The 10,000-nt window shown below is 40.3% G+C and overlaps 1 protein-coding gene across 1 annotated transcript in view; it reads right to left on the reverse strand.

The window, feature by feature from the left end:
• Window positions 1–8,808: 8,808 nt before the first annotated feature.
• fbxl3b (F-box and leucine-rich repeat protein 3b) overlaps window positions 8,809–10,000 on the reverse strand; it is a 10,223-nt gene continuing 9,031 nt past the window's right edge. Inside the window, exon 5 of the mRNA XM_081380808.1 lies at window positions 8,809–10,000. This exon is cut by the window's right edge and continues 1,797 nt beyond it. The gene's annotated coding sequence lies outside the window, so the exon portion shown is untranslated.

The raw sequence follows: 10,000 nt of genomic DNA on the forward strand, positions 1-10,000 counted from the left end.
CACAGACTCATGACATCACGCACACAGACACATGACATCACACATACATGACATCACACACACAGACTCATGACATCACACACACAGACTCATGACATCACGCACACAGACTCATGACATCACGCGCACACAGACTCATGACATCACACACACAGACTCATGACATCACACACAGACTCATGACATCACACACACAGACTCATTACATCACAGACACATGACATCACACACACAGACTCATGACATCACGCACACAGACACATGACATCACACATACATGACATCACACACACAGACTCATGACATCACACACACAGACTCATGACATTACACACACAGACTCATGACATCACACACACAGACTCAACATCACACACAGACTCATCACATCACACACACAGACACATGACATCACACATACATGACATCACACACACAGACTCATGACATCATACACACAGACTCATGACATCACACACAGACTCATCACATCACACACACAGACACATGACATCACACATACATGACATCACAGACTCATGACATCACACACAGACTCATGACATCACACACACAGACTCATGACATCACACACACAGACTCATGACATCACACACACAGACTCATCACATCACACACAGACTCATGACATCACACACACAGACACATGACATCACACATACATGACATCACAGACTCATGACATCACACACAGACTCATGACATCATACACACAGACACATGACATCATGCACACAGACACATGACATCACACATACATGACATCACAGACTCATGACATCACACACAGACTCATGACATCATACACACAGACACATGACATCACACACAGACTCATGACATCATACACACAGACACATGACATCATGCACACAGACTCATATGGCAAGCCATTTTAACATTTAACAGCTAAACTGGATATGTGTTGCAGATATCTGTAATTCAGTTTTGCCTATAGTCAAAAAGAACATTTCAGATATCCTCAACTACATTCTTCTTATCCATAATTGTCATTTCAGATATCCACAAAGACATTCTTCCTAGGACAAACAACGTCACTTTTGCCATTCATTTGAATGGGGTTTATCATTACAGATATCTACAATTCAGTTGCAGATATCCACTATGTGAATTATGGATATCTGCAATTGAATTGTAGATATCTGTAATTCTAGTTTGAGATATCTTCAATTAGATTCTGACTAGTCATAACTCCAGTTCAAGATATCTTTAATTCACCTCAATTCAAGATATCTACATGTTCCTTTTCAGATATCTTAAATTAGGTTTTGACTATCAAAATAGCGTTGTAGATATCTCAAACTGGAGTTAGGGATAGTCATAATTTAATTGTAGATATCTATTATCAAGTTATAGATATCTTGAAATTAAGTTTGATTAGAGATATCTGAAATTTGAGATATCTGTAACTTTCATTCTGCCTAGTCAAAATGTAATTACAGATATCTTGAATTAGAGTTTTGACTAGGCCAAATGACGTTGCAGATATCTGTATGCATGCATCTATGGCAAGCCATTTTAACATTTAAAAGCTAGACTGGATATGTGTTGCAGATATCTTTAATTCAGTTTTGCCTAGTCAAAAAGAACATTTCAGATATCCGCAACTACATTCTTCCTATCCATAATTGTCATTTCAGATATCCACAAAGACATTCTTCCTAGGACAAATGACATCACTTTTGCCATTCATTTGAATGGGGTTTATCATTACAGATATCTACAATTCAGTTGCAGATATCCACTATGTGAATTACGGATATCTGTAACTGAATTGTAGATATCTGTAATTCTAGTTTGAGATATCTTCAATTAGATTCTGACTAGTCATAACTCCAGTTCAAGATATCTTTAATTCACCTCAATTCAAGATATCTACATGTTCCTTTTCAGATATCTTAAATTAAGTTTTGACTAGGCGAAATTACGTTGTAGATATCTGTAACTAGAGTTATGTCTAGTCAAAATGGCGTTGTAGATATCTCAAACTGGAGTTAGGGATAGTCATAATTTAATTGTAGATATCTATTATCAAGTTAAAGATATCTTGAAATTAATTTTGATTAGAGATATCTGAAATTTGAGATATCTGTAACTTTTATTCTGCCTAGTCAAAATGTAATTACAGATATCTTGAATTAGAGTTTTGACTAGGCCAAATGACGTTGCAGATATCTGTATGCATGCGTCACACTTTACGGGAGCAGAGCGTGTTGTTCAAATCATCAAATCACATAGCACCTGTTAACTGTTAACTTTAATTAGCACTGATTAGCACCATGTCAGAGCAACCAGAGTTTTTAATCATCTTTTTTCATGCTGTTAGATACTGTTTCAAACTGAAAAAATAAAATTAAAAATAAGAACTAATCTGAACTAAGAACTTTGTTTCTCATCTAAGGAAGTTAATGTTATTGTACTTTCATGAATAGCATGCATGTAAGCATCTTTATTAAAGTGAATTAGTGTGAATCTTTTTCATGCATAAATCTTACGGCAACAACAACCTTTTAAGCATGAACATAAACATAGCATTGTAAAAATTATTTTATTTTTTTTGTATATAAAAAACATTTTCTGGTGTTTTTTTCGATTACAGCCTGATTCTTTCTTCTTCCATTCATAGAAATAAAGAAATTAACCCACTTTTTCTTTGATTATGGTGGGGAGGGGAAATGGATATGTAAAATAGAGCAATGTCTATGTCATGCACAATAATTTGCACTAGTCATAATGACGTTTGAGATATCTTTAACTTTCATTCTGCCTAGTCAAAACTGAATTACAGATATCTGCAATTGTCATTTAAGATGTGTGACGAGTTGAATGTCATTTTCAATGACGTCATTGCAGATATCTGTAATTCAGTTTTGCCTAGTCAAAACTGAATTAAAGATATCTCTATCTGTCGTTTCGACTAGTCACAATTACGTTACAGATATCTTGAATGACAATTCCAACTATCCAAAATGTAATTACGACTAGTCAGAAAGACATTGTTGATATCTACAATGTTAATTCCGGATAGTCAAAATTTGCCTTTAAATGTTAAAATGGCTTGCCATACACACACACACACACACAGGCACATGACATCACACACACAGACTCATGACATCACACACACAGTCTCATGACATCACACAGACAGTCTCATGACATCACACACAGACTCATGACATCACACACACAGACTCATGACATCACACACAGACTCATGACATCACACACACAGACTCATGGCATGACATCACACACACAGACTCATGGCATCACACACACAAACTCATGACATCACACACACAGACTCATGGCATCACACACACAGACTCATGACATCACTCACAGACTCATGACATCACACACACAGACATATGACATCACACACACAGACTCATGACATCACACACACAGACTCATGACATCACACACAGACTCATGACATCACACAGACTCTTGACATCACACACAGACACATGACATCAAACACAGACATATGACATCACACACACAGACTCATGACATCACACACACAGACTCATGACATCACACACACAGACTCATGACATCACACACAGACTCATGACATCACACAGACTCTTGACATCACACACAGACACATGACATCAAACACAGACTCATGACATCACACAAACAGACTCATGACATCACACACACAGACTCATGACATCACACAGACTCATGACATCACACAAAGACACATGACATCACACACACAGACACATGACATCACACACACAGACATCACACAGACACAGACTCATGACATCACAGACACATGACATCACACACACAGACTCATGACATCACACACACAGACACATGACATCACAGACTCATGACATCACACACACAGACTCATGACATCACACACAGACACATGACATCACACACACAGACTCATGACATCACACACACAGACTCATGACATCATACACAGACTCATGACATCACACACAGACTCATGACATCACACACACAGACATATGACATCACACACACAGACTCATGACATCACACACAGACACATGACTTCACACACACACACACACACACACACAGACTCATGACATCACACACACAGACACATGACATCACACACAGACTCATGACATCACACACACAGACATATGACATCACACACACAGACTCATGACATCACACACACAGACTCATGACATCACACACAGACACATGACATCAAACACAGACTCATGACATCACACAAACAGACTCATGACATCACACACACAGACTCATGACATCACACAGACTTATGACATCACACAAAGACACATGACATCACACACACAGACATCACACAGACAGACACATGACATCACACACACACAGACTCATGACATCACAGACACATGACATCACACACACAGACTCATGACATCACACACACAGACACATGACATCACACACACAGACTCATGACATCACACACACAGACTCATGACATCACACACACAATCTCATGACATCACACACAGACTCATGACATCACACACAGACACATGACATCACACACACACAGACTCATGACATCACACACACAGACACATGACATCACACACACACAGACACATGACATCACACACACAGACTCATGACATCACACACACAGACACATGACATCACACAGACTCATGCCATCACACACAGACTCATGACATCACACACACAGACACATGACATCACACACAGACTCATGACATCACACACAGACTCATGACATCACACACACAGACTCATGAAATCACACAGACAGACTCATGACATCACACAGACTCATGACATCACACAAACAGACTCATGACATCACACACACAGACTCATGACATCACACACAGACTCATGACATCACACACACAGACTCATGACATCACGCACACAGACTCATGACATCACGCACACAGACTCATGACATCACACACAGACACATGACATCACACAGACTCATGACATCACACACAGACTCATGACATCACACACACAGACTCATGACATCACACACAGACTCATGACATCACACACACAGACTCATGACATCACACACAGACTCATGAGACACACACAGACACATGACATCACACACACAGACTCATGACATCACAGACACGACATCACACACACAGACTCATGACATCACACACACAGACACGACATCACACATACATGACATCACAGATACAGACTCATGACATCACACACACAGACTCATGACATCACACACACAGACACATGACATCACACACAGACTCATGACATCACACACAGACACATGACATCACACACAGACACATGACATCACACACACAGACTCATGACATCACACACACAGACACATGACATCACACACACAGACTCATGACATCACACACACAGACTCATGACATCACACACACAGACACATGACATCACACACACACACACACACACACACACACACACACAGACTCATGACATCACACACACAGACTCATGACATCACACACAGACACATGACATCACACACACAGACTCATGACATCACACACACACAGACACATGACATCACACAGACTCATGACATCACACACAGACTCATGACATCACACACACAGACTCATGGCATCACACACAGACTCATGACATCCCACACACAGACACATGACATCACACACACAGACTCATGACATCACACACACACAGACTCATGACATCACACACACAGACTCATGACATCACACACAGACTCATGACATCACACACAGACACATGACATCACACACAGACTCATGACATCACACACACAGACTCATGAAATCACACACAGACTCATGACATCACACACAGACTCATGACATCACACACACAGACTCATGACATCACACACACAGACTCATGACATCACACACAGACTCATGACATCACACACAGACACATGACATCACACACACACACACACACACACACACACACACACACACACACAGACTCATGACATCACACACACAGACACATGACATCACACACACAGTCTCATGACATCACACACACAGACTCATGACATCACACACACAGACTCATGACATCACACACACAGACACATGACATCACACACACAGACTCATGACATCACACACAGACTCATGACATCACACACAGACACATGACATCACACACAGACTCATGACATCACACACACAGACTCATGAAATCACACACAGACTCATGACATCACACACAGACTCATGACATCACACACACATACATATGACATCACACACACAGACTCATGACATCACACACACAGACTCATGACATCACACACAGACTCATGACATCACACACAGACTCATGACATCACACACAGACTCATGACATCACACACAGACACATGACATCACACACACACACACACACACACACACACACACACACAGACTCATGACATCACACACACAGACACATGACATCACACACACAGTCTCATGACATCACACACACAGACTCATGACATCACACACACAGACTCATGACATCACACACACAGACACATGACATCACACACAGACTCATGACATCACACACACAGACTCATGACATCACACACACATACATGACATCACAGACAGACTCATGACATCACACACACAGACACATGACATCACACACAGACTCATGACATCACACACAGACACATGACATCACACACACAGACTCATGACATCACACACAGACTCATGACATCACACACACAGACTCATGACTTCACACACACAGACTCATGACATCACACACAGACACATGACATCACACACACAGACACATGACATCACACACGCAGACTCATGACATCACACACACAGACTCATGACATCACACACACAGACTCATGACATCACACACACAGACACATGACATCACACAGACTCATGACATCACACACACAGACACATGACATCACACACACAGACACATGACATCACACACACAGACTCATGACATCACACACACAGACACATGACATCACACAGACTCATGACATCACACACACAGACACATGACATCACACACACAGACTCATGACATCACACACAGACACATGACATCACACAGACTCATGACATCACACACAGACACATGACATCACACACACAGACACATGACATCACACACACAGACTCATGACATCACACACACAGACACATGACATCACACACACAGACACATGACATCACACAGACTCATGACATCACACACACAGACACATGACATCACACACACAGACTCATGACATCACACACACAGACACATGACATCACACACACACAGACTCATGACATCACACACACAGACTCATGACATCACACAGACTTATGACATCACACACACACACACACACACACACACAGACACATGACATCACACACACAGACTCATGACATCACACACAGACTCATGACATCACACAGACACATGACATCACACACACAGACTCATGACATCACACACACAGACTCATGACATCACACACACAGACTCATGACATCAAACACAGACTCATGACATCACACACAGACTCATGACATCACACACAGACTCATGATATCACACACACAGACATATGACATCACACACACAGACTCATGACATACACACAGACTCATGACATCACACACACAGACTCATGACATCACACACACACACACACACACACACACACACACACACACAGACTCACACACACAGACTCATGACATCATACACACAGACTCATGATATCACACACACAGACATATGACATCACACACACAGACTCATGACATCACACACACAGACTCATGACATCACACACAGACACATGACATCACACACAGACTCATGACATCACACACACAGACTCATGACATCACACATACATGACATCACAGACACACATGACATCACACACACACACACACGCACACACACACACACACACACACACGACATCACACACACATGACATCACAGACCTAATCAGTGCTGGGAAGGTTAGAAGGTTACACCTATCCACTACAGTGTTACTAAAAGCAACTTTGTAACATTGTTTTTTATTAATACAGAAACAAGAGTTGTGTTTTTGCGGCTGATCCCCAGCTTAACTGGGACATCGAGCGCTGAATGACAGAACAATGTATTTTTTCCATCTAATCACTATTTCAGAATTTGATTCGTCTTTCATGTTTACGAGGCTAATTAATTAGAAGAAAGTTAATGCACTTATACAGTCAGGAAACTGTGTTTACATATGTGTGTGGAGCAGGCCCTGTTGTGTATATTAATAATTTGCTGTCTGACGAACATACAGCTGCTGTCACGTGACGCACTGCAAACACGAGTGGCGGAGCTTGATGCCAATGAGACGCTAGATGGACCAACCACACCCATAACCCTACATAACTCCACACACTCTGTCCAGAGAGGCGGAGCTGGACATCATTGGCTCTGCAGTGAATGAACCAATCACAGCCGAGGGCTCAATGAGCCTTTATTGAACTCTTCTGACTTTTTTGCAAAATGTAAATTATTTTATTTCAAAAGAATTTTTCAGACTTTCATCTAAGCAAACACAATAAAATCAGTTTAATTTTTAATAGGATTGTTTTTATAGAATTAACAATTTAAAAAACAGTTCAGTATGTAAACCGGTGCATCAAACCTATAATTGAAGAGACTGAGTGATAACAAAATCAGGAATCACATTATTTTGTCATTTGTTGCTACAACAATCTTTTATTAAATCAAGGACATGATTGGGTCTGTCAGGAAAGAGAAGGACGAGCCGTTCTCCATATCAGCTCAAACATGACAAACATGAGCTCTGACTGTCAACCTCAGATTTATTAAGTTTCAGACTGAAACCTCTTCAGAATATTAAACACATCTTTCCTCCTCTAATGTGAAACGTCACCAATAACACAAACTGAAGCGCTTCTTACATTCACAAATTTATTCCAAAACAACAACAGAAACATTTACACCACACTGGTTTGTCTCTTTTATAGATAAACTTCTATACATTTATATTCATAAAAACGATAAAGCAATTAAACGCCACAAGCTTATACAACTATTCATTTAATGCAAAGAAAATAACATTATAATAATTATCATCATCAGGAGAAATATTGACAACCGATAATCTCATATGTACATTTCTAAAATATATTTCTATATAAAGTGCAGGAGGAAATGTGAATCTGTGTCTGTAAAGTATTGCTTGTGAACTAATGAAGCTCATGAGCTCTACAAAACACAAGAGCTCATGACATCATCATCATCATCATCATCAGGGTTTGAAATTAACTTTTTCACTCACCGGCCAATTTGGCTACAAAATGTTTAAGTTACCGGCCATTCAGAACTTCTACTGGCCAAAGAAAAAAGAAAAAGAAAACATTAAATGAACCAGATTAACTACACCACAGCACATATATAAATGTATATATAAAATAAAATTTGGATTCCATACATTAATTTCTTTTCAAACAAAATCCTGTCATCTCCTCTTCCTCTTTCATCCTCATCACCACACGTGTTTTATGTGGACGGATCGATACAGGAGAGAGAACATCAGAACATGTGGATGTTGGAAAATAATGTCTCTTCTGTTCACCGAATGCCTTTTAATCTCCGCTGTTGCTTCAATGCAAATGAACGAGCGCGCCGTTATTTGTTATTTGTTGTGTAGTGACGTGTGTGTTCAATTAAGCCAGATATGAGCAGATTCTGAGCGATACGCTGTATTTAATATATCATGAGGACTATGCGCTAACTTCTTCTTTACACAAATTTCCCAGCAAAGTGAGTAAACGTAATAACACGCCACACTGGCTCGTGGTTTGACAGCGTTTCCCGCCAAAGATGATTTTAACCCGCATTTGGTGGGTGTTCAACTGGA

The sequence above is a fragment of the Scardinius erythrophthalmus genome (assembly GCF_964197995.2).
Source record: "Scardinius erythrophthalmus genome assembly, chromosome: 12".
In the NCBI taxonomy this organism is placed as follows: Eukaryota; Metazoa; Chordata; class Actinopteri; order Cypriniformes; family Leuciscidae; genus Scardinius; species Scardinius erythrophthalmus.